The sequence below is a fragment of the Rattus norvegicus genome, chromosome 2 (genome assembly GCF_021556685.1).
Source record: "Rattus norvegicus strain SHRSP/BbbUtx chromosome 2, alternate assembly SHRSP_T2T, whole genome shotgun sequence".
Taxonomy (NCBI): Eukaryota; Metazoa; Chordata; class Mammalia; order Rodentia; family Muridae; genus Rattus; species Rattus norvegicus.
The window spans coordinates 62,902,467-62,927,500 of record NC_141535.1 but is presented as its reverse complement, the minus strand read 5'-3'; the positions used below and the strand labels follow the sequence as shown (position 1 = coordinate 62,927,500).

Sequence of the window (25,034 nt, the reverse complement as noted above, 5' to 3'; positions counted from 1 at the left end):
GAGTATGGTTCATATGTTATGCATATAGACACAAGAACACTATATGCAGATGTGTGAATTGTTACAATTTTTAGCCTTATTTTACCCCAGAACCTGGTCATCTGGCAAACCCATCGCTCATGCTTGTTTCTAAGTCTAGCTCCATGCACGGACCATCTTTCCATGGGGAGTGAATGATAAAGTACAGTCTGTAGCCCTGCCTTTGACCCTGCATTTCAGGTGCTCACTTTGGCAGCATGTGTACTAAAATTAGAACACCGTGTCTCCTTAAGTGCCCCAAGTGGAACGCCAGGACAGCAGTCATAGACACTGCTGGCTCATGCCAGCTTGTGACTGGCCACTGACTCAGGCCCTGATTTCTTCCTTCTTTGCCTTTTTCATAGGGAACCCTCATGGGGTTACACAAATAGCTACAAGGAGAGGGTGCAAGGAAAAAGGATCTGTTACAATGGCATTCTGGAACTTTCTTTCCTCTCTTTCTCTTTCCTCTCTTTCTCCCTCTCCTTCCTTCCTTCTCTTTTCTTTCTTCTTTTTGTATTGAGGATTGAATCTAGAGCGTCATATGGGTTTCTACCAGGAGATACACTGCCTCCCCCTTTTTTATACTTCAAGACAGGGTCTACCCAAGAGCTGAACTTGGACTTAGAATCACTCCAGTTCTGGTAGCTCTTCCATTTATAAGCCTGCTGCCTCAGCCTCCTGAATACCTGGCATTGCAGGTCTATGCCACCAGGCTCTGAGATTCTGGGTCATTTGCTTTAATAGATGCATTAGTGCTAGTGAACTGACCCACCCTGATATGTCTACATGTATGTTTGCATGTCTGCCGGGGATTCTGTTTTGGAATGCTGAACATGTTTAATTTTGTGGTTTGGAAATCAGATTCTCTTTGATTTGTGATTGGCAGTTCTCATTGTCTGTGGGAACGTAATGTCTCCTGTGGGTTGGGTACTTTTTTTTTTTTTATTAACTTGAGTGTTTCTTATTTACATTTCGAGTGTTATTCCCTTTCCCGGTTTCCGGGCAAACATCCCCCTAATCCCTCCCCCTCCCCTTCTTTATGGGTGTTCCCCTCCCCATCGCCGCCCTCCCCCCAACAATCACGTTCACTGGGGGTTCAGTCTTAGCAGGACCCAGGGCTTCCCCTTCCACTGGTGCTCTTACTAGGATATTCATTGCTACCTATGAGGTCAGAGTCCAGGGTCAGTCCATGTATAGTCTTTAGGTAGTGGCTTAGTCCCTGGAAGATCTGGTTGGTTGGCATTGTTGTTCATAAGGGGTCTCGAGCCCCTTCAAGCTCTTCCAGTTCTTTCTCTGATTCCTTCAACGGGGGTCCTGTTCTTAGTTCAGGTTTGCTGTTGGCATTCGCCTCTGTGTTTGCTGTATTCTGGCTGTGTCTCTCAGGAGAGATCTACATCCGGCTCCTGTCGGTCTGCACTTCTTTGCTTCATCCATCTTGTCTAATTGGGTGGCTGTATATGTATGGGCCACATGTGGGGCAGGCTCTGAATGGGTGTTCCTTCTGCGTCTGTTTTAATCTTTGCCTTTCTATTCCCTGCCAAGGGTATTCTTGTTCCCCTTTTAAAGAAGGAGTGAAGCATTCACATTTTGATCATCCATCTTGAGTTTCATTTATTCTAGGCATCTAGGGTAATTCAAGCATTTGGGCTAATAGCCACTTATCAATGAGTGCATACCATGTGTGTTTTTCTGTGATTGGGTTACCTCACTCAGGATGATATTTTCCAGTTCCAACCATTTGCCTACGAATTTCATAAAGTCATTGTTTTTGATAGCTGAGTAATATTCCATTGTGTAGATGTACCACATTTTCTGTATCCATTCCTCTGTTGAAGGGCATCTGGGTTCTTTCCAGCTTCTGGCTATTATAAATAAGGCTGCTATGAACATAGTGGAGCATGTGTCTTTGTTGTATGCTGGGGCATCTTTTGGGTATATGCCCAAGAGAGGTATAGCTGGGTCCTCAAGTAGTTCAATGTCCAATTTTCTGAGGAACCTCCAGACTGATTTCCAGAATGGTTGTACCAGTCTGCAATCCCACCAACAATGGAGGAGTGTTCCTCTTTCTCTGCATCCTTGCCAGCATTTGCTGTCACCTGAGTTTTTGATTTTAGCCATTCTCACTGGTGTGAGGTGAAATCTCAGGGTTGTTTTGATTTGCATTTCCCTTATGACTAAAGATGTTGAACATTTCTTTAGGTGTTTCTCAGCTATTCAGCATTCCTCAGCTGTGAATTCTTTGTTTAGCTCTGAACCCCATTTTTTAATAGGGTTATTTGTCTCCCTGCGGTCTAACTTCTTGAGTTCTTTGTGTATTTTGGATATAAGGCCTCTATCTGTTGTAGGATTGGTGAAGATCTTTTCCCAATCTGTTGCTTGCCGTTTTGTCCTAACCACAGTGTCCTTTGCCTTACAGAAGCTTTGCAGTTTTATGAGATCCCATTTGTTGATTCTTGATCTTAGAGCATAAGCCATTGGTATTTTGTTCAGGAAATTTTTTCCAGTGCCCATGTGTTCCAGATGCTTCCCTAGTTTTTCTTCTATTAGTTTGAGTGTATGTGGTTTGATGTGGAGGTCCTTTATCCACTTGGACTTAAGCTTTGTACAGGGTGATGAGAATAGATCGATCTGCATTCTTCTACATGCTGACCTCCAGTTGAAGCAGCACCATTTGCTGAAAATGCTATCTTTTTTCCATTTGATGGTTTTGGCTCCTTTGTCAAAAATCAAGTGCCCATAGGTGTGTGGGTTCATTTCTGGGTCTTCAATTCTGTTCCATTGGTCTATCTGTCTGTCTCTGTACCAATACCATGCAGTTTTTATCACTATTGCTCTGTAATACTGCTTGAGTTCAGGGATAGTGATTCCCCCTGAAGTCCTTTTATTGTTGAGGATAGTTTTAGCTATCCTGGGTTTTTTGTTATTCCAAATGAATTTGCAAATTGTTCTGTCTACTTCTTTGAAGAATTGGATTGGTATTTTGATGGGTATTGCATTGAATCTGTAGATCGCTTTTGGTAGAATGGCCATTTTTACTATATTAATCCCGCCAATCCATGAGCATGGGAGATGTTTCCATCTTCTGAGGTCTTCTTCAATTTCTTTCTTCAGAGTCTTGAAGTTCTTATTGTACAGATCTTTTACTTGCTTGGTTAAAGTCACACCGAGGTACTTTATATTATTTGGATCTATAATGAAGGGTGTTGTTTCCCTAATTTCTTTCTCAGCTTGTTTCTCTTTTGTGTATAGGAAGGCTACTGATTTATTTGAGTTAACTTTATACCCAGCCACTTTGCTGAAGTTGTCTATCAGCTTTAGTAGTTCTCTGGTGGAACTTTTGGGATCACTTAAATATACTATCATATCATCTGCAAATAGTGATATTTTGACTTCTTCTTTTCCGATCTGTATCCCCTTGACCTCCTTTTGTTGTCTGATTGCTCTGGCTAGAACTTCAAGAACTATATTGAATAAGTAGGGAGAGAGTGGGCAGCCTTGTCTAGTCCCTGATTTTAGTGGGATTGCTTCAAGTTTCTCTCCATTTAGTTTAATGTTAGCAACTGGTTTGCTGTATATGGCTTTTACTATGTTTAGGTATGGGCCTTGAATTCCTATTCTTTCCAGGACTTTTATCATGAAGGGGTGTTGAATTTTGTCAAATGCTTTCTCAGCATCTAATGAAATGATCATGTGGTTCTGTTCTTTCAGTTTGTTTATATAATGGATCACGTTGATGGTTTTCCGTATATTAAACCATCCCTGCATGCCTGGGATGAAGCCTACTTGATCATGGTGGATGATTGTTTTGATGTGCTCTTGAATTCGGTTTGCCAGAATTTTATTGAGTATTTTTGCGTCGATATTCATAAGGGAAATTGGTCTGAAGTTCTCTTTCTTTGTTGTGTCTTTGTGTGGTTTAGGTATAAGAGTAATTGTGGCTTCGTAGAAGGAATTCGGTAGTGCTCCATCTGTTTCAATTTTGTGGAATAGTTTGGATAATATTGGTATGAGGTGTTCTATGAAGGTCTGATAGAATTCTGCACTAAACCCATCTGGACCTGGGCTCTTTTTGGTTGGGAGACCTTTAATGACTGCTTCTATTTCCTTAGGAGTTATGGGGTTGTTTAACTGGTTTATCTGTTCCTGATTTAACTGATGTACCTGGTATCTGTCTAGGAAATTGTCCATTTCCTGCAGATTTTCAAGTTTTGTTGAATATAGGCTTTTATAGTAAGATCTGATGATTTTTTGAATTTCCTTTGAATCTGTAGTTATGTCTCCCTTTTCATTTCTGATTTTGTTAATTTGGACACACTCTCTGTGTCCTCTCGTTAGTCTGGCTAAGGGTTTATCTATCTTGTTGATTTTCTCAAAGAACCAACTTTTGGTTCTGTTGATTCTTTCTATGGTCCTTTTTGTTTCTACTTGGTTGATTTCAGCTCTGAGTTTGATTATTTCCTGCCTTCTACTCCTCCTGGGTGTATTTGCTTCTTTTTGTTCTAGAGCTTTTAGGTGTGCTGTCAAGCTGCTGACATATGCTCTTTCTTGTTTCTTTCTGCAGGCACTCAGCGCTATGAGTTTTCCTCTTAGCACAGCTTTCATTGTGTCCCATAAGTTTGGGTATGTTGTACCTTCATTTTCATTAAATTCTAAAAAGTCTTTAATTTCTTTCTTTATTTCTTCCTTGACCAGGTTATCATTGAGTAGAGCATTGTTCAATTTCCACGTATATGTGGGCATTCTTCCCTTATTGTTATTGAAGACCAGCTTTAGGCCGTGGTGGTCTGATAGCACGCATGGGATTATTTCTATCTTTCTGTACCTGTTGAGGCCCGTTTTTTGACCAATTATATGGTCAATTTTGGAGAAAGTACCATGAGGAGCTGAGAAGAAGGTGTATCCTTTTGATTTAGGATAGAATGTTCTATAAATATCTGTTAAGTCCATTTGGCTCATGACTTCTCTTAGTCTGTCGACATCACTGTTTAATTTCTGTTTCCATGATCTGTCCATTGCTGAGAGTGGGGTGTTGAAATCTCCCACTATTATTGTGTGAGGTGCAATGTGTGTTTTGAGCTTTAGTAAGGTTTCTTTTACACATGTAGGTGTCCTTGTATTTGGGGCATAGATATTTAGGATTGAGAGTTCATCTTGGTGGATTTTTCCTTTGATGAATATGAAGTGTCCTTCCTTATCTTTTTTGATGACTTTTAGTTGAAAATTGATTTTATTTGATATTAGAATGGCTACTCCAGCTTGCTTCTTCTGACCATTTGCTTGGAAAGTTGTTTTCCAGCCTTTCATCTGAGGTAGTGTCTGTCTTTGTCTCTGAGGTGTGTTCCCTGTAGGCAACAGAATGCAGGGTCCTCGTTGCGTATCCAGTTTGTTAATCTATGTCTTTTTATTGGGGAGTTGAGGCCATTGATGTTGAGAGATATTAAGGAATAGTGATTATTGCTTCCTGTTATATTCATATTTGGATATGAGGTTATGTTTGTGTGCTTTTCTTCTCTTTGTTTTGTTGCCAAGACGATTCGTTTCTTGCTTCTTCTAGGGTATAGCTTGCCTCCTTATGTTGGGCTTTACCATTTATTATCCTTTGTAGTGCTGGATTTGTAGAAAGATATTGTGTAAATTTGGTTTTGTCATGGAATATCTTGTTTTCTCCATCTATGTTAATTGAGATTTTTGCAGGATACAGTAACCTGGGCTGGCATTTGTGTTCTCTTAGGGTCTGTATGACATCTGTTCAGGGTTTTCTGGCCTTCATAGTGAGAAGTCTGGTGTGATTCTGATAGGTCTGCCTTTATATGTTACTTGACCTTTTTCCCTTACTGCTTTTAATATTCTTTCTTTATTTTGTGCGTTTGGTGTTTTGACTATTATGTGCCGGGAGGAGTTTCTTTTCTGGTCCAATCTATTTGGAGTTCTGTAGGCTTCTTGTATGCTTATGGGTATCTCTTTCTTTAGGTTAGGGAAGTTTTCTTCTATAATTTTGTTGAAGATATTTACTGGTCCTTTGAACTGGGAGTCTTTACTCTCTTCTATACCTATTATCCTTAGGTTTGATCTTCTCATTGAGTCCTGGATTTCCTGTATGTTTTGGACCAGTAGCTTTTTCTGCTTTACATTATCTTTGACAGTTGAGTCGATGATTTCTATGGAATCTTCTGCTCCTGAGATTCTCTCTTCCATCTCTTGTATTCTGTTGGTGAAGCTTGTATCTACAGCTCCTTGTCTCTTCTTTTGGTTTTCTATATCCAGGGTTGTTTTCATGTGTTCTTTCTTGATTGCTTCTATTTCCATTTTTAATTCCTTCAACTGTTTGATTGTGTTTTTCCTGGAATTCTTTCAGGGATTTTTGTGACTCCTCTCTATGGGCTTCTACTTGTTTATTTATGTTTTCCTGGAATTCTTTTAGGGATTTTTGCGATTTCTCTCTGTAGGCTTCTACTTGTTCTCTAAGGGAGTTCTTCACGTCTTTCTTGAAGTCCTCCAGCATCATGATCAAATATGATTTTGAAACGAGATCTTGCTTTTCTGGTGTGTTTGGATATTCAGTGTTTGCTTTGGTGGGAGAATTGGGCTCCGATGATGCCATGTAGTCTTGGTTTCTGTTGCTTGGGTTCCTGCGCTTGCCTCTCGCCATCAGATTATCTCTAGTGTTACTTTGTTCTGCTATTTCTGACAGTGGCTAGACTGTCCTTTAAGCCTGTGTTTCAGGAGTGCTGTAGACCTGTTTTCCTGTTTTCTTTCAGCCAGTTATGGGGACAGAGTGTTCTGCTTTCGGGCGTGTAGTTTTTCCTATCTACAGGTCTTCAGCTGTTCCTGTGGGCCTGTGTCTTGAGTTCACCAGGCAGGTCGCTTGCAGCAGAAAAGTTGGTCTTACCTGTGGTCCCGAGGCTCAAGTTTGCTCGTGGGGTGTTGCTTATGAGCTCTCCGTGGCGGCAGCCACCAGGAAGATCTGCGCTGCCCTTTCTGGGAGCTTCCGTGCACCAGGGTTCCAGATGGTGTTTGGTGTTTTCCTCTGGCGTCAGAGATGTGTGCAGAGTGCAGTCTCTTCTGGTTTCCCAGGCGTGTCTGCCTCTCTGAAGGTTTAGCTCTCCCTCCCACGGGATTTGGGTGCAGAGAACTGTTTATCCGGTCGGTCCCTTCAAGTTCTGGTGGTGTCTCAGACGCAGCGGACCTGCTGCTCCTGGGCCCTCCTCTATAGGACTGTGCTGGGTTGGGTACTTTTAAGTGTGCCTCCAGGTGGCTCATGTGTTGGAAGCTTGATCCTCAGTGAACACGCAGTGTTGAGATGGAGTCTTAAGAGGAAGGGCCTGGTGGTGGTGCTTAGCTCACACGGAGTTGGAAGAGATGGAAATAGCTCTCTCAGGCCCTCTGAGTTTCAAGAGTACAAATTGTATGCCATTCCCTTGCTTCTGGCTTTGAGTTGTGACCTTTTTTTCAACCATGTGCTTCCCACAGTGTGGCCTTGCCCACTCTCATCTGCTAAGGCTCTGCACAACGTCACACTGCCCACTACCCACCACGTGATGATGCTGGTGCTCACCCTTGAATCTCTAGAGCAGTGAGCTACATAACCATTTTTTATTTCATAAATTTAACTGCCTCAGGTTTTTTGTTACAGTAATGAATTAAGAATGAATGCTATAGGGTTTCCTACTCAGTGGTTCAGTTTCTACCAGGTCCTAGAACCTTCTCAGGCGTAGATTCTCACCTGGATGAGAAGCTGCTGACAGAATTGACATAGTCTAACTATAACATCTTCAGGGTTTTGTGCTTGATTTTGCTGTTGGTGCTTGCTACGGGACTGAATGTTTGTCTGCCACAGACATTTCCAGTATTGCTGTGTCCTCAGCTCACAATGCCTGTGGCATAGTCACTGGAACCGGAACTTGGATCTGCTTCATTGCTTTTCCATGATGATTCATACTAAAACGGGCCTTTATAGACATAGAAGAGTGCATCAGGAATGGTAGGGCCACCTCTGGGGTCCTAGTAGCTGCAAAAGCATCTCCTGCAGGAGGACCTAATTGAGGACTGCCTGAGAGACCAAGGATTGCTGACAGCAATGACAGCCAATCGGGACCTGCTGTTTAGAAGAGATGCTTTCTTGGAACCAATGGAGCATGTGTGAAGGGTATTAACTGAGCTTGCTGCGGCATGAACCACCACAGCCCAGTAGATAAATCTTAGTTTTTAAAGTTACGTTTTCTTTATTTCTTTTGTGTACCTGTGTATGGACACACATGTGTTACAGTATACCTGTGACAGTCAGAGGACACATGCAAGAAGTTAGTTCTCGACCCAACTGCCCCACCAAGTGTGTTTATTTATGTATATACATATATATGTACTTATATACATATATTACATGTAATTATAATGTATTGCCATGGAGTCAATTTTCTTCTTTATTGCTTAGAAACTTCTCTTTAAAATTACTGCATTTATTTATTGTGCGCGTATGTGTCTGTGCACGTGCACGTGTATGTGCATACCTCACACACATGGAGACTAGATTAGAACTTGTGAGAGTCAATTCTTTCCTTCTACCATGGGAGTCCTGCAAGCCTAATTCAGGCCCTCAGGCTGGACAGCAAGCACTCTTACCCGCTGAGCCATTTTGCCAGCCTCAGACTTCCCATCTCTGTAAAGCAACGGCACATTTGTGCTTCTAGGCAACTGAAAAATATTTCCATGTTGGAGAGTCTAAATCCAATGTTTCTCCAACTTCCTGAGGCTAAGGACCACCTCCGGCTTCTTCTATCAGAACAGATCCCTGAGTCCCAGTGTAGTCTCACTAAACCAGCATTCCAGGGCTTTTGGGATGGCAAGCATAGGTTGTAAAATGCGTTGCACAAGTCGAGTGTGTCCTCTCCCCTCCCCCATAGGTCTTACTGACTAGGAAGCTGGGGCGCACTGTGCTCAAGTCACATGTCCTAACCCCAGTGCTATATACTTTATGGATCTTTTCTCCCCCCAAAACTCACAAGTTGGGAGCTTGAGCCCCAATACCACCCAATGAGAGTTGCTCAGAGCTGATAGGTTAAAGTCACTGATATAATTTAGATTTAAAATGTGCCCCAAAGACCCACAAAAGAAAGACATGGACGCTCAGATTTGTACCATTTGGATGCATTGGAAGCCTAAGAGGATATGCTTAGTGGGGCATCTTAGGTCACCGGGCATATGTCCTCAAAGAGGAGTGTGGGTCACTGCTTCCCTTGTCTCTCTTGCTTCCTGGCTTCCATGATGTATGTAGCTTCCTCTGCCAGGTTCCCCTCACAACGGACTGCTTGCTGCAGTCTCAGAGTAACAGGGCCAACTGGACATGGCCTAAAACTTTGAAACCAAAAGCCAAAACAAACCTTTCTTCTTCTTGTGTTCATTCTGTTGGGTATTTTGTTACGGAAATAAAAAGGTGGTTTAATAGAGCAACTATAAGGAAGGCTTGCGAAAGTGAGTTCTTTTTATTTTTTATTTTTTATTTTGCCGTATGAGGATACACAGTTCTTCGCCTTCCGTCTTCCATCACATAATGACAGTGGGGAGATATTTACCAGATGCTGGCCCCTTAATACTACGGCCTCCAAAGCCATGGGCCAATACATTTCTACTCACTGTGAACTACTGAGTCTACAAAACACAGAGTACAACAGAGAAACTGAGTAACTGACTAGAGTCCTGTGTCTATACTTCCCCAGGCACAGGCTGCTTATAGAAGGAACCAGAGGTCGGTGAATCTGAGAGGCAAGAGAGACCGTTCTTTTTTCATTACTTGCTCTTGTGGTAGCTATAAAAAGTTGTCACTACATAACAAATTAATCTTTCAATTTAAAACTTAGTTCTGCTACACTGATTTGCATTTATCTTTGAAATACAGTCATTTGTACCTTGGCTTTCCTCATTCCCACCTACCTTGAAGTCTGCTTTCTAGCTGTCAAGCAGCCCCCTTGTTTCTCCTTCCTCTGCCTTCTCAGACTCCTCCTACTCCAGCAGTAGCTGGGCTGGAGGCCAGGAGCCTCTGAACAATCCCTTCCTCCGTCTGGAGGAGTCTGAAGCAAGCCATCCATTTCACAAGATGGAGTAGGAAGAAATCTGTCTCCTGAGCTTGGCTGCGAACCTCCGTGGCCGGCCTTGTAAGATTTACCAGTGGTGGCCCTAAGCAGGGCCCATCCTGAGTGTATCCAACTGCCCCCCAAATGGTGCTGGGCCCTGAATGCATTCAGAAGGGACATGAATGTTAGCATGGCCACGCTAGCATTTTGCTGGTTTTGTGTAGCAAAGTCTCACAGTCCTATAGGTGACATTCTCTGTGATCTGGGGTTAGAAGAAAACAATGCAATATTGAAACAAGAGAGTGTGCAACAAGTAAAACTGCCAGGAACCTGCTGGACATGCCAGGTCTTCCATTCGTCTTCTTGGAATCCATTCACTAAAGTTCAGTGATGCATGTGGCCCAGACATACTTCAGGAATACGTTTATATACTTACTAACGGATATACCCAAGAGTGTTCACAGAAACAACCATTCAAATCAGTCCCCGGTTGGACGCTACTCGGGTGTTCACTAGTAGTCAAATGGTCAAATAAGTTCTCTTCATACAGCAGAACCACTGGCAACACGAATGAAGGATCTACGGCCCTGTGGATGACTCCTGGAGATGTAACTTTAACCTCCAAACAGGTACAGAGTCTACATTGTTGTTTGCATCAAGTTTGAAAGATGAGTAACATCCGATCCTGTTGTAAGTCTAACTAGTTGGTGCAAAGTGATTGGGAAAGGACTGAGTAATGTTAGAGTTCATTAAGGGCATGGGTAACATAAAATTTTAATTTATAAAAGTGTACTCCATAGAAAGTCATTAAATTAATTCATGATTGATATATCCTTGACTGCACCTTTACTTTAACATAAGGGTTACTTTGTTAAAGAATAATTAATATTAATTGTTCCACAGAACAAATGGTTCTTTATCAGTCTTAAATCTGTTTTGCTTCACTTTTTTTTGTTTGTTTTTTATAACATTTCTTTTTTTTTCTTTTCTTTTTTTTCGGAGCTGGGGACCGAACCCAGGGCCTTGCGCTTGCTAGGCAAGTGCTCTACCACTGAGCCAAATCCCCAACCCTTGTTTGTTTTTGAGACAGAGGCTCATATAGCCCAGGCTGGCCTTGAACTGACTATAGAGCCAAGGATGGCTTTCAACTCCCGATCCTCCTGTCTCTGCTTCCAAGTCCTGGGATTATAGGTATGACCCACTAAACTCAGCTCTATGTCTTTTTTTTATTATAACAAATATATTAAAACATCTGATTCTCTTCTGAGTTATAATTTTACACAGTGCATGTGTAACTGTTATTAGATATGTTAATTATACATACTAATGGGTTTCATTATGACATGGTTATTCATGTCTATAATGTATCTTTAGTATACTCCTCTATTACCCTCTCTGGTCCTCTCACATTCTGCCTGACCCCCTTTCTCATGTGTATAAAGTTTTCCTTTTGTCTCTCTCTCTCCCTCCCTCCCTTCTCCTCTGTCTCCCTTCCCTCTTTCCTTCAAGTCTCACTATGTAGGTCCAGTTAATCCGAACCCCTAGTGCTCTTGATCCTCCTGCCCCCCACCTCCCAGGACTGGCTTTGCAGATGTGCACCACCATGATCAGCTTTAGGTATTCATCATCCAATTGTTTTGTGTGTGTGTGTGTGTGTGTGTGTGTGTGTGTGTGTGTGTGTGCACTCAGCATGCATGTGCCATGGTGTGCATGTGGGGATCAGGACAACTCTCTGGCGTTGGTTTTCTCCTTCTACCATGGGGTCTGGGATAGACCTCAGGTGCTCAGGCTTGCTGGGCAAGCACTGTTACCCTCTGAGTCAGCTTACTGGCTTCTCATTTTGCCTTTTTTAAAATAAAAATTTAGTCAATACTTGGAAGACGGGGGGATGAAGGGGTAGGAGGTGAATATTAGCAGTAGAGGCCATTCTGGTCTCCCGTGGTGTGTTTTGGGAGGTTGTGCCTGTTATGGAGGTGGGGCCTAGCTAGAAGAAGAAATGGATTACTGTGGCAGAAGAAGGTTTGACGTTTATAATTCAGCTCTGCTTCTTTGCTTTCTGTTCTGCTGAGCTCGGAGGAGTCCCAACCCTCTGTTCTTGCAGCCTTCACCATGGAACTACCTGCTACCATATCTTTGCTGCTTCGATGGACTGGATGCCCTGACATGGTGAGCCCAAAGCAACCCTTACCCTTTCTCTGCACTGCATCTTGGGAGACATTAATCGTAGTCGCACGAAAAGCAGTTCACCTGCTTTCACCACAAACCTAAATAAATAAAAGTGTAATTTTATAATTAAAAATCAATACGCTGCCTTAGTTGAAGAATAAAGAAAAGTCAGGAGAGGAAAACCTTCCTAGTGAAGTCACAGGTCTTCCTGTATACTAGCATTTGGTGGACATTCTCTGTGGAAGAGACTGTCCACAGCAGAGCTCGTGCCTTTCTTAAGCTTCTCCAGGCATACAACAGGCTCACTGGCCTAGGCCAGGGACTGGCCAACTAGGACAGGGATGATGCCATTTCCTGAAATAGTGAGGTGGTCTGCAGGAGCCACAGAAAGTTCAGCAGGAGGATCTCGAGCCAACACATCACGACGTTTCCTTAGGGTCGTGTTAAAACTGTGAAAGCACTCAGTGTTTATATGCTGGAGCCACTGAGGTTCTAGTTGTGTTCAGTTTCTTACAGCCTGCGAGGTCGGGGTTGCTCTTACTATTTTGGTGCTGGGAAGTGAATCTGGAGCTTCATGCACGGTTCTGCTGTCGCCCCTGGGCTTTGTTGAGAAACGGAGCAGAGAAGTTAAGTGACATTTCCAGGCTCACATAATTAATGAGTTAAAGAGCTAGGAATGGAAATCAGTATCTGATCCTTTGCTAAGAAGTTTTTTTCCTTAAAGATTGTTTTATTTTATCTATATCAGTACACTGTTGCTGTCTTCAGACACACCAGAAGAGGGCATCGGATGCCATTACAGATGGTTGTGATCCACCATGTGGTTGTTGGGATTTGAACTCAGGACCTCTGAAGAGCAGTCAGTGTTCTTAACTGCTGAGTCATCTCTCCAGCCCTGCTAAGGTTTTACACAGGGTACAGAGAATGGCAAATTTTCCTTTACCTAAGTTCCCTTTGGCATCCGGATTACATGGGACAGATTTCACGGCTGCTTGTATCAGCAAGAGTGTGGAAGCTCCCTCTGCCTCTCACCCCAGAGCTCACCTTTTATATCAGTTAATTTTTAAAATTATACTTTTATGTATTTTGTATGTCAGCATGTGTGTTGGTTAGAATGCAAGTGTCTACCATAGTCTCATATGTTTGAATATTTGTTCACCAATTAATAGAATTGTTTGGGAAGGCTTGGGAGGTATGGTCTTGTAGGAGGATGTGTGTCACCATGGGTGGGCTTTGAGGTTTCAAAAGCCCGTGCAGGACCCCGTCTCACTCTCCCTCTGTCTTTGGATAAGATGTAAGCTCTCAGCTACTGTTCCAGCACCATGTCTGCCTGCCTGCCACTGTGCTCACCACTGTACGATTGTGGACTGACTCTGAAACTGTAAAGCAAGCCCTCAATTAGATGCTTTCTTTTCCAAGTTGCCCTGGCTATGCTCTTTTGGGACAACAATAGAAAAGTAACTAAGGCAATGCATATATGTATTGGCACATGTATGCCATAACGTGTATGCAGAAGCCAGAGGCCAACGTTCAGGATCTGTCCTCCCACCATGTGGGTCCTGGGCGTTGTCAGGCGTGGTGACAGGAGCGATTACTCACTAAGCTGTCCCACCAGCCTCAGCTGTATCCTTTGCAGCTGCCTGTACAATACACCTGTTCTATAATTAAGTGTTCATCTGAGTTCCATGAGCCACCCAAGCAAACAACTGAACTCCAGGAGGGGCTGTGGGACCTATTTTTAGTTGGTTGTTCAGAAGCACAGGTAAAACTACAACTGGGATCTAAAGTGGAACGGAGTACAGCCTTGGAACCTGTGAGATCTGGCGCTGTCTCCAGGTCAGTAGCTTCAGAACGGAATTCAATTAGAGGACAGGCAGCTGGAGCCCTCTGCTTCCTCCCTGTCTAGTTGCTCATGGTCAAGGAGCAACCTTGACATGGATCTGTGTAACCACTGTGTTATGAGAGCAGTGCTACGCAGGCTAATCTGCATCCACCCACTTATTTACTTCATGTGGAAGTGTGCCTGTATGTGTACTGGGTGCATGTATGTGTGCCATGTGCATGCAGTTGCCCACAGAGACCAGGAGAGGGTGTCAGGTCCACTGGAACTGGAGTTAAAGGTGGTTGGGAGCTGCCTAACGTGGGTGCTGAGAGCAAAACTTGGGTCCTCTGAAAAAGTAGCAACTGCTTTTAGCCACTGACCACGAGCCATCTTTTTACCCTTTTTCCTTTTTTTGTACTAGATGAACTGCACGTTTTATAAATGGAGGTAGGGTTGGGATGTAGTTCAGTTGATAGCTCAGCATGTATGAATCCTAGATTTGATTATCAGTACCATATAAAGCAGGCAGAGTGGTGTAGTAATCCCAGCACCTGGGAGTGGAGGCAGGAAGATCAGAAGTTCAAAGTCATCCTTGGCTTCATAGAGAGTTAGAGATGATGTCACCCTGGGACACAGGAGACCCTGTCTCTGAGGAAGAAAAACAGAGGAGAGAGAAACGAAAGAAAGGATGAGGTAGAGGGAGAAAGAGATTTATCGAGGCAGTGGCACAGGCTTGTACCCCAGCACTCGGGAGGCTGGAGGCTGAGATACAGGGTCACATGCTGGAGGTTGCACTGGGCTTGTAGAGAGAGACCTGCATATACATGAAGTCTAATACACTCAGTACAATTAGATTCCTGGTGATGATTTCTGCCTTAGCAACAGTGAAAGGGTTATTTTAGAGCTTAAATCCTCACTGAAAAGATGGCTGAAAATTTCAGATGCTATGAAATATTCGTCCTCATTTTCCTCTTCCCACTCAACATAATTGGCACCATTGGCCACAGAGTGTGTGGGAAATCATGCACAGCACTAAGTAAATTGTCAGCTTCCTCTGGACTGCTGGCTGCGGCCCAGCCAGGGTTTGGCTGCTTCTTTTGGATTCAGAGCTACAGCCTCAGCTGAGCCTTTTCCTGCTCCAGAAATCAGCCAGGGGCACCCAGGCCTGCACACGAATTAGAAGGCCACCCAGACCCTTGAGGCCTCTACCTCCATGAACAGAGGTACAGAGAACATAATTCATTATGCTCTTTATAAAGAGTGAAAACCTGAGAGGCTTTGCCAGAGCCTGACAAATACAGAGGTGGATGCTCACAGCCAACCATTGGACTAAGCACAGGGTCCCCAATGGAGGAGATAGAGAAAGGACTGAAGGAGCTGAAGGGGTTTGCAACTCCACAGGAAGAACAAGTATATCAACCAACCAGAACCCTCGGAGCTCCCAGGGACTAAACCACCAACCAAAGAATACACATGGAGGGACCCATGGCTGCAGTTGCATATGTAGCAGAGGATGGCCTTCTCTAGCATCAATGGGAGGAGAGGCCCTTGGTCCTGAGAAGACTCAATGCCCCAGTGTAGGAGAATGCCAGGGCAGGGAGGAGAGAGTGGGGGTTGGGTGGGGAGTGGTTGAGTGGGGAAGCAGGGGTAGGGGATGGGATAGGGGGTTTCCAGAGGGGAAACCGGGAAAGAGGAAAACATTTGAAATGTAAATAAATAAAATGTCCAAAAAAAAAAAAATGAACGAGAAGAGAATCCTGGTCTGGCGCTCCATGCACTTAGGAGGCTGGGCCATGGAGATTGGGGTGAGTTGAAGGCTTTTTGAGACACTATCTCAAAAAACTGAACAACAACCACAAGAGCAGCAAGAGTAACACAACAGAAACAACAGAACCAAAGGACTGGAGTTCAGAGTGTCCTAGGCCTTATTGGAGGAAGTGCGTCACTGTTAGGGTGGGCTTTAAGACCCTCATTCTAGAAGCCAGTCTTCTCTTGTTTGCCTTTAGAACAAGATGTTGAACTCTCAGTTCCTCCTGTGCCATGCTGGACGCTGTCATGCTACCATGTTGATGATAATGGACTAAACCTCTGAGCCTGTAAGCCAGCCCCGATTAAATGTCATCCTTACAAGAGTTGCCTTGGTCATGGTGTTCACAGCAGTAAAACCCTAACTAAGACAATCCCCTAGGGACAAGAGTTCTATATTGAAATAACAGGAACAACAACAATTATTATATTTTATTATTAATAACTTATTACTACTAATTATAATTATAAGTCAGTCATCTGAAGAGTAGGTCATAGCAGAGTGGCCTCACTGTGGTCTCACAGGGTTTACTTGGCGAAAGGCATTTGAATGAAGTAGCAGCCAAAGCACCTGGCCTCTGACTGCAGAGGTGGGGGCGGTGTTACAGGGAGGATGGAATTAGTCACAGGATGCAGAGCTCTGTGCAACCAGAGCCTTGGTGCAGGTCTGTTGGGGAGTGACTGTTGAAATGGCATGGGAACATCATGATAAATACTGGGATGAGTCCTAGGAGGGGGCTGGAATTGTCAGATTTCATCATAATGAGCCTGTGGACAAAACCACCAACATTCAGCGGCTCCCGACATTAATAGCATATGTGTCCCACCTGTAAGTGCTCAAATCTGTTGTCATGGCGCTGTTCCGGGCTGTGGGTCCAGTTCAAGGCTGCCACACAGATCTCCCATGTCAAGGCTGTCAGCCAAGCCATACAAACACCTCAAAAACACCCGCATCTATTACCATTCAACTGACAAACGCATTGCGCAGCCAAGCCCAGTGTCAATGGATCATGAATGTCTCTGCCTGCCCCAGAGAGATCCTGAAGCATCCCATGGCAACGGCCCTGATACTTGATTCAATTGCAAGGAGGGAGTAAGCAAAGCAGAGCAGTAATCCAAGGCGCCTCATGACTGTTCAGAGGCACAAGTGAGTTGCCATGGAGACGTCCTGATTGAGGAAGAGCGGCTGAACTGCGAGGGCTGGGAGCTCAAGATATTCCTTTATTACTGTCGCTTTGATACATACTCTTGATTTTTACCCTCCAGCCTAAACTTTGAACCTCCTTGATTTTTACCTCCAGGCTGAATTTAAGTCTCGGGAAATTACAGAAAGCAGAGTGGAGGGTCTGAGCGCATAGAGCCTGGAGCCAGGAGCTTTAACCTAACCAGAGAGCTACACACTGATGTGGAAATCACACGACCGGGCTCGGCTTGAAAGAGAAAGCATATTCACACTTCAGGTTTTCATAAAGCTACAGACAAAGACATTTCCTTGTTCTGGTCTGGATATGGATTTCAGTGTGTCCCCCAAGATTCCCCCTGTGTGTGGAAGCTGGCCCCAAAGCAGCAGCGTCAAAGACAGTAGGATCTTTCTGAGCATGGTAGGCAGTCACTGGCCTTCAAAAACCGGTGTCATTTTTCTAGGACCTAGTTTTATTGAGAAAGGATTGCTATGAAAGAAAAAGCCCGGCCCTGCACCCACGTCTCTGTGTTCTCATCTTATCACGCAGCCACTCACGACGATGTGCGTCCAGAGGCGCCCTTACAAAGCCAGCGCTGTGCTGTTGGCTGGTCAGCCTTCCAGACTCAGAGTTAAATAAACCCCTCCTTCTGCAGCCCCCAGCTGAAGGTGTTTTTTGTTAAAGAAAACTGAGGAGCACACTTTTCTTCATTTGCAAGCTTAGTTTTTGTTTCTGTAGTGATTTATTTTCACATGTAAGAAGCATTTCAATACTTTCTCTGATATTGTAGGGGAAATCAACACTGGACATAATTGATGTTTCTAGCTATTAAGAATGTGTTCCTTCAACTGAAGGGGATGGCAACCCCATAGGAAGACCAACTAAGCCACCGACCAAAGAGCATACGCAGGCTGGTCCAAGACACCCAGCACATATACAGCAGAGGACTGCCTTGAATGGCCTCAGTTGGAAAGGATGCACCTAATCCTGTAGAGACTTGAGGGCCCAGGGAACAGGGATGCCCAGGGGTGGTGGGGAGCGCCCTTTCAGACCCAAAGCAGAGGGGGGATGGGGTGAAGAACTGAGGGAAAGGGGACCAAGAGGGGGGCAACATTTGGAATGTAATAAATAAAAAAATTGAAAAAGAATGTGCTCCTTCAAGTATCAAAATTGTTTATTTTAACCATTTAAAAAATTTAAAAAACAAAACCAAAAAATGAAGGAGTTTTGTTTTGATGATCCCACTCCTAATAGCCCTGTACGACAGAAGACAGCTGTCAGGGTTCTGTTAGACCCATGAAAGGTCAAGAAAATGGAATCTTGGGGCTAGAGAGATGGCTCAGCACCCAGAGACTGTCCCACCAGGGGATCCAGCCCATATTCAGACACCAAACCCAGTCACTATTGCTGATGACAAGAGGTGCTCGCTGACAGGAGCCTGACAGAGCTGTCACCTGAGAGGCTCTGCCAGAGCATGACAAATACAGAGCGGATGCTCACAGCCAACCATTGGATTGAGAATGGGGTCCCCAGGGGTTGGGGATTTAGCTCAGTGGTAGAGCGCTTGCCTAGCAACCGCAAGGCCCTGGGTTCGGTCCCCAGCTCCGAAAAAAAGAAAAAAAAAAAGAAAAAAAGAATGGGGTCCCCAATGAAGGAGTTAGAGAAAGGACTGAAGGAACTGAAGGGGTTTGAAACCCATAGAAAGAACAATACCAACCATGCAGACCTATCAGAGCGCCCAGGGACTAAACTACCAACCAAAGAGCACACATGGACGGACCCATGGCTCCAGCAGCATATGTAGCAGAGGATGGCCTTGTCTGGCATCAGTGGGAGGGGCAGCCCTTGGTCCTGTGAAGGCTAGATGCCCCAGTGTAGTGGAAGGCCAGGGCTGGGAGAGGGGAGGGAGTTGGGGGTGGGGGAACACCCTCATAGAAGCAGGGGGAGGGGGATGGGATAGGGGGTTTGTGGAGGGGAACCAGGAAAGGGGATAACATTTGAAATGTAAATAAAGAAAATATCCATTAAAAAATAAAGGCCCTTTATATCATCATCATCATCAACAACAACAAGAACAACAAGAACAACAAGAACAAGAACAAGAACAAGAACAAGAACAAGAACAAGAACAAGAACAAGAACAAGAACAAGAACAAGAACAACAACAACAACAACAACAACAACAACAACAACAACAACAACAACAACAACAACAACAACAGAAAGCATTTCTGCTCTTCCAGAGGATCCAGGTCCAACACCCCCATAGTCGCTAGCAACCATACAACCTGGGGGTGAGAGTGAGCCTAGTGCCCTCTTCTGGCCTTCGTGGGAACTGCATACAGTTCTGATGGGATTAGAATATGGTCTCCTGAAGAGTTAATCCAGTTGGACCAGTCACTCATCCATCCAAGAGACCACTGTTTAAGAAAGCTGGTTCACCTAAGGCCATGGTAAGGAGATGGGTAGAGTAACCATCCCATTAATGAGATAATAAACTTACTAGTATCCTCCTCTCCAGTCATTTAAGACAAGAGCTTGCCCACTCGTGAGCTACTCAGAAACTTTCCCTTTTTCTACCATCTCTTCTTTTTCTCCCAGATACTAAGCAAAACCTGGGTTTGCTCTTCTGGACATTCTGGCTTTTCCACTCTTTTTTCCTTCTGAAACTTCTCTCTTTCTGCCAAGTAGCTGCTTGCTGGCTCCATTACTGAACCTGTCTGTTTTCTTAAAGGCATGGCTTTCTTTTTCTCCTTTTTTCCACTTTCTTCCTTCTGGGAACTGCTGAGATTTACAAGTTGCCTGGCTTGTTTTACTATTAAATCATTAGAACTGTCCTCATTCCAAGTCTGTTTCTAAATTCATTATTAATAGATTTATTATTATTAGTTTATTATTAGATTAGACTGGTTTGAATAAGCATGGCCTTCACAGACTCATGCGTATGAATGGTCGGCTCATAGGGAGTGGCCTATTAGGAGGTGTGGCCTTGTTGGAATGGGTGTGGCCTTGTTAGAGGAAAGTGTGTCACTGTGGGGGTGGTCTTTGAGGTCTCCTATGCTCAAGCTATGCCCAGTGTGTCTCACAGTCTCCTTCTGCTGCTTGCAGACCAAGGTATAGTAGAACTTTCAGTGCCTTCTCTGACTTGTCTGCCTGCACGCTGCCTTGTCTCTCCCTCCATGACAACAACTGACTAAACTGTAAGCCAGCCCCAATCAAATGTTTTCCTTTATAAGAGTTACTGTGGTCATGGTGCTTCATCACAGGTATAAAACCCCAACTAAGACAAACTAAGAACCCAAAGAGGGAATGCCAATTTACCTGGTAACATCCTGTGTGGCCTTGAACTTTCGATCTTCCAGCCATCAACCTTCCTACTGACTGGGATTATGGGCCTGGCTCTGGGCTAGCTTTTGAAGAAAGTCATGATAGAGTTTTATTACTTTAGGAAGGAGGACAAGTCTGGATGAAATTAACCTGGGGGAAAGGAGCCAGACACAAGGGACAAATATATGCACCCAGTCACATGAAGTATGGAGAATAGTCAAGCGCCATCTTGGCAGGAAGGTGGACTGGTGTTGGCAGAAGCTGGGGGTCAGGAGGAGGAGAGTGATTGTTAGCAGATTGGGGCATTATCCTGGAAGACTCTAGAGATGGCGGTGGTCATTGCAGTGAGATTATGACTTTATGCAAAAGCCCAAGGGTCTTTCTGGATGTCGCAGTGAGGGTTTTTGTTTGTTTGTTTTAAAGACTATTATTATGTATACAGCATTCTGCCTGCATGTATACCTTCAGACCAGAAGAGAGCACCAGATCCCATTACAGATGGTTATGAACCACCATGTGGTTGATGGGATTGAACTCAGGACCTCTGGAAGAGCGGCCTGTGCCCTTAACCTCTGAGCCATCTCTCCAGCCCCCAAAGTATTTTTTAAGTTAGTATTTGGATTGGTAAACTGAGGAAGGCAGGCGGTCTTCTCAAGAGTGAGGGGCATTATTCAATTTTCCCACCCCTGAAGTGCCTAAGGAGAACAAAGATGCAGGGGGAGGTGCTGTGCTTGCTCTACTTGAGAAGCCATCTTCTCCCCCCTGCACATCTCAGTTCATTGTTCTTCAGGCTCTCTGACCCCCGGACTTAGAGCAGCTTCTCCTGTTCTCCCTCTTATGACTGAGAAAAGACAGACAGACAGACAGAAAATTAAGGGGAATGGAGGAAGGAGCCCTTTGCTGCAAAATCTCGTTCAAGTTTTTCTCCAGCTGAGAGTCAGGAATTCCATCACAATGAACAAAACTTGCTGTGATAGCTTACACGGAGACAACATCCGCTTTAGAGATATTTCAGACACAGCAATGGGCATGGTGAAGGCCTATGTGTATATGATCTTTGAGTGTAATTTTGCTCTTTTCTCAGACATAAACCTGCAATCTTCTGAAAACTCCACAACGAGACTAAAAACTTTGATTATGGGGGAAAATATTTTGAGTCCATTGTAAAGTCTTCGTGGTCTATGATTTTTACCTTGTCAGCTGTAATCATATACAGTGCACCTCAGGGACCTTCCGTGATCTCATGTGTGTCCCTTAGTACCCCTTCAAGATGTGGCTATCGGAGGACCCTAAGGCATGACTGACTTTCTGGGGAAGCCCACACCCACACTGGGTGCACAGTGTTGTTTTCCTAAGTGGGTTCCTTTCTGATGACTTGCCCTGAAATTCTCTCCTGCGAGACTCTGGCTTCCTTGAATTGAAGTCTCAGAACAGAACTCTCCACGATGTTACCATGCAACCTTGTCTCCATCACCGTCCTGATGTCCCAACTCATTTCTGCCTCGTCCAATGCTGCCTCACAATGTTTCTAAGCACACAATGTGTAGTAATATAGAAAATTTGTGGTTACCAGAGACCAAGACTGTGGCAAACAAGAGAGGAAGATAGACAGAAAAAGCTCTTGTCTCCAGTCCGGTTAGGGAGTGGCTCACTCAGCCAGTGTAGTGGTTCAAGCTGGCACCACGCTTAGATTCAAGGTCAGCATAGCTACATAGTGAAATCCAATTCAAAAAGGAAAAAGCAGGTGAGCAAGCTCGTCATTCCATGCCCACTACCTGGAAATCATAACTTCATTAAGAGGTGAGAGAGAGCCATACATTAATAGACATAGAAGAAAATGGTCTCCTCTTTGAGGGGTTAGCATTTGAGACACTCTTGTTTCTTGAAGTCACTGTATTTTATTTTTGGTTCATTTCTGATCCACCCAACCAGTATTAAACTTTTGTTATTTTTGACAGCATATTGTAGCCTAGGCTGGCCTGGAACTCATGGAAACCCTGACTCTTGAGGGCTGGGATGAACGTGTCACTCTCGTCCCTGGCTCCAGCTTTCTTCTTTTTCATAGTTTATCATTCATTTACTTGGTATGTGTGGTGCATGCGACCCATGGTGTGTGCCCACAGAGGCCACAGGAGGTCAGGTTTTTCTCTCTGTCATCCTCTGCCTTGTTTCCCAAGACAGAGTCCCTTACTGAACTGGCCACCCAGCCAGCTGTCCAGACTCTAACTCCTAGGGGTGAAGTTGTAGACAGCACAGCCATACCTGGCTTTAAAAGAAAGTATGGGTGCTGGGGATTCAATCTTAGATATCGCTCTCTCTCTCTCTCTCTCTCTCTCTCTCTCTCTCTCTCTCTGTGTGTGTGTGTGTGTGTGTGCGCATGCGCTCGCATGTGTGTGCCTGTGCATGTTGTATATACATGCACGTGTGTGGGTAGATGCACCTGTGTATTCATGGAGGCCAGAATGATACGGGTCCTCTTTTTATCTCTCTGCCTTATTTCTTTGAGGTGGGGCCTCTCGCTGAAGCAAGAGCTCTTGCTTTTTGGCTAGGTCTGTAGCCAGCAAACTCTAGCTACCACTCCTCCCCTCATCTGCCTCAGTCCAGAGATTACAGGTGTTTGTGGAACCATATCTGTGTGCTGGCATCGGTACTATGGTCCTCATGATTACAGAGCAAACACTTTAAGTCACTGGACTATCTCTTTAAACTTCTAAATCTCACTTTCTCCAGTGTTACTGGCTACTTAATGCTCTGTCCTATAATATAGACTCTTATGTTTTTTTTTGGGTTTGTTTCTCTTTTCTTTTCTCCTTCTTTCCTTCCTTCCTTCTTTCTCTCCTTTTCTTTTCCCTCCCTCCTCCCTTCCTTCCTTCCTTCCTTCCTTCCTTCTTTCCTTCCTTCCTTCTGAGATGCTGTCTGACATAGCCCAAGCAAACCTCAAACCTGCTATGTAGCAGAGAAAGTCCTTGATCCTGCCTCCTGCTCCAAAGTTCTGGGATTACAGGCGTGCACACCATGCCTGCCTCAAGGACATTTTTCCATCCTGTGCTCAGGTCTTTGCAAGGCTGAGGCGCAGCAGAGACACCCAGGAAAAGCCTGTTCACTGCCAGCATTCATTAGACATTGCTCCTGCTTCCTGGAAACCTGCCTTCCCTCGGTCCTCACTGTTGCTCCTGCTGGAGACGCGCTCAGACAACTGAGCTAATGCTGGGCCTCCACCATCTACTCACCCTCCAGTCCTGGGCTTGCTTCAGTGGCTCACGTTTTCTGTGACCTGTGTTTGATTTTCAGGTCTTGAATGACTTTCTTCTGTCTTCCTGGAACAGTTGGGTCTCCCTGGAATGCTATCTCTTCCAGGAAGCTTTGAGTTTAGCCTGCAAATTAATCGAGTCTTTCTTGTCTTATCTGTACTGCTCACCCAATACTTTTTACTACCACACACTTTTCCCCTTCAGAACTAGACTTTTTTTTTTCTTTTCAACACTGGAGATAAAATCCAGGACTTTACACATGCTATGCAAACACTTTACCACCAAGCCACATTCCAGCTAACATTTGTTTTTATAACAAAATCCTCTATTTCGTCCGAGAGATCAAGACATAAAATGAGGGAGTTCTGAGTTTTCTGAAAATATTTTCAAATAAACAACATTATCAATAAATGAACCTTCTGTGGGTAGGTGTTGAATTTGTCTATTTTCTGTTGCTGTATCAAAGTACTAGAGACTAGATACTTTATAAAGAAAAAAAAGGACTTATTTACCCATAACTCTGGAGCTTTAAGCGAGTACTGCTGACATTTATTTGGTTCTGGTGAGATCCTCCTAGTAGATGTCATCACAGCTGCATTAATGTATGGAGAAGAAATCACAGGGAGCCAGGGCCACAAAGGTGGTGTGGCGGTGGGGATCAGGGGCCAGTTCTGTTCTGCTCATAAACAATTCATTATGAGAGAGCTACCTAAGATACCAAGAGAACAGATTAAGCCTTGCCGAAGTCGATGCCCCAAATGACTCAGTTTCTTTCCGATAGGCTCCACTCCTTAACGGGAGCTCCACCCTCTCTACCATCTCTCAGCGTCGGCAAACGGACATCACACCCCCACTACACGAAACTGAGGCACGACCATAGAAGGAACACATTTGAACCGGGGTCAAGCTGTAGTGTAGGCTACCTATAGAGAATGCTTGACAGGGGCCAGCAAGGTGGCTCAGTGGGGCCACCTGCCTGCCGCCGCCTCTGACTACCTGAGTTCAGTTTCCCAGGATCAAATGGTGGAAGGAGAGAACTGACTTTTGGAAATTATTCTCTGAATTCCTGGAGTGAGCCGCATTTTGTGTGTGTGTGTGTGTGTGTGTGTGTGTGTGTGTGTGTGTGTGTGTGTGTGTGTACATTAAGTAAATAAATTATTGTGGTGTAAATAGATGTAAGAATGAGAATTTAAAAACAGAAAATCCTTGCCTAGGCTTGGGTACAATTCGGTTGGTTGAGGACAAGCACAAGGTTGAGTAAAATTGTGAATGACAGTGCATGCTTAGAATTATAGGATTCAGGAGATGAAGGCAAGAGACTCTATCAGAAGTTCAAGGTTATCTCTGACTACATAACGTGTCTGATGCAAGGATAATATGTTATATAAACTTG

The 25,034-nt window shown here is 44.3% G+C and overlaps 1 long non-coding RNA gene across 8 annotated transcripts in view; it reads left to right on the top strand.

The window, feature by feature from the left end:
* The window catches only part of LOC134485601 (uncharacterized), a 69,557-nt gene that overhangs the window by 9,705 nt on the left and 34,818 nt on the right, over positions 1–25,034 (top strand). For 2 of the 8 annotated variants that reach the window (XR_015674209.1, XR_015674206.1), the window contains exons 2-4: positions 10,639–10,717; positions 11,598–11,705; positions 12,158–12,254. This is a non-coding gene — a long non-coding RNA (uncharacterized LOC134485601). Of the gene's footprint in view, positions 1–10,638; positions 10,718–11,597; positions 11,706–12,157; positions 12,255–13,002; positions 15,804–16,082; positions 16,209–17,183; positions 17,462–17,853; positions 18,212–25,034 lie in introns of those variants that run through there. The other 6 variants (XR_015674216.1, XR_015674218.1, XR_015674205.1 and 3 more) reach the window with 6 other exon arrangements.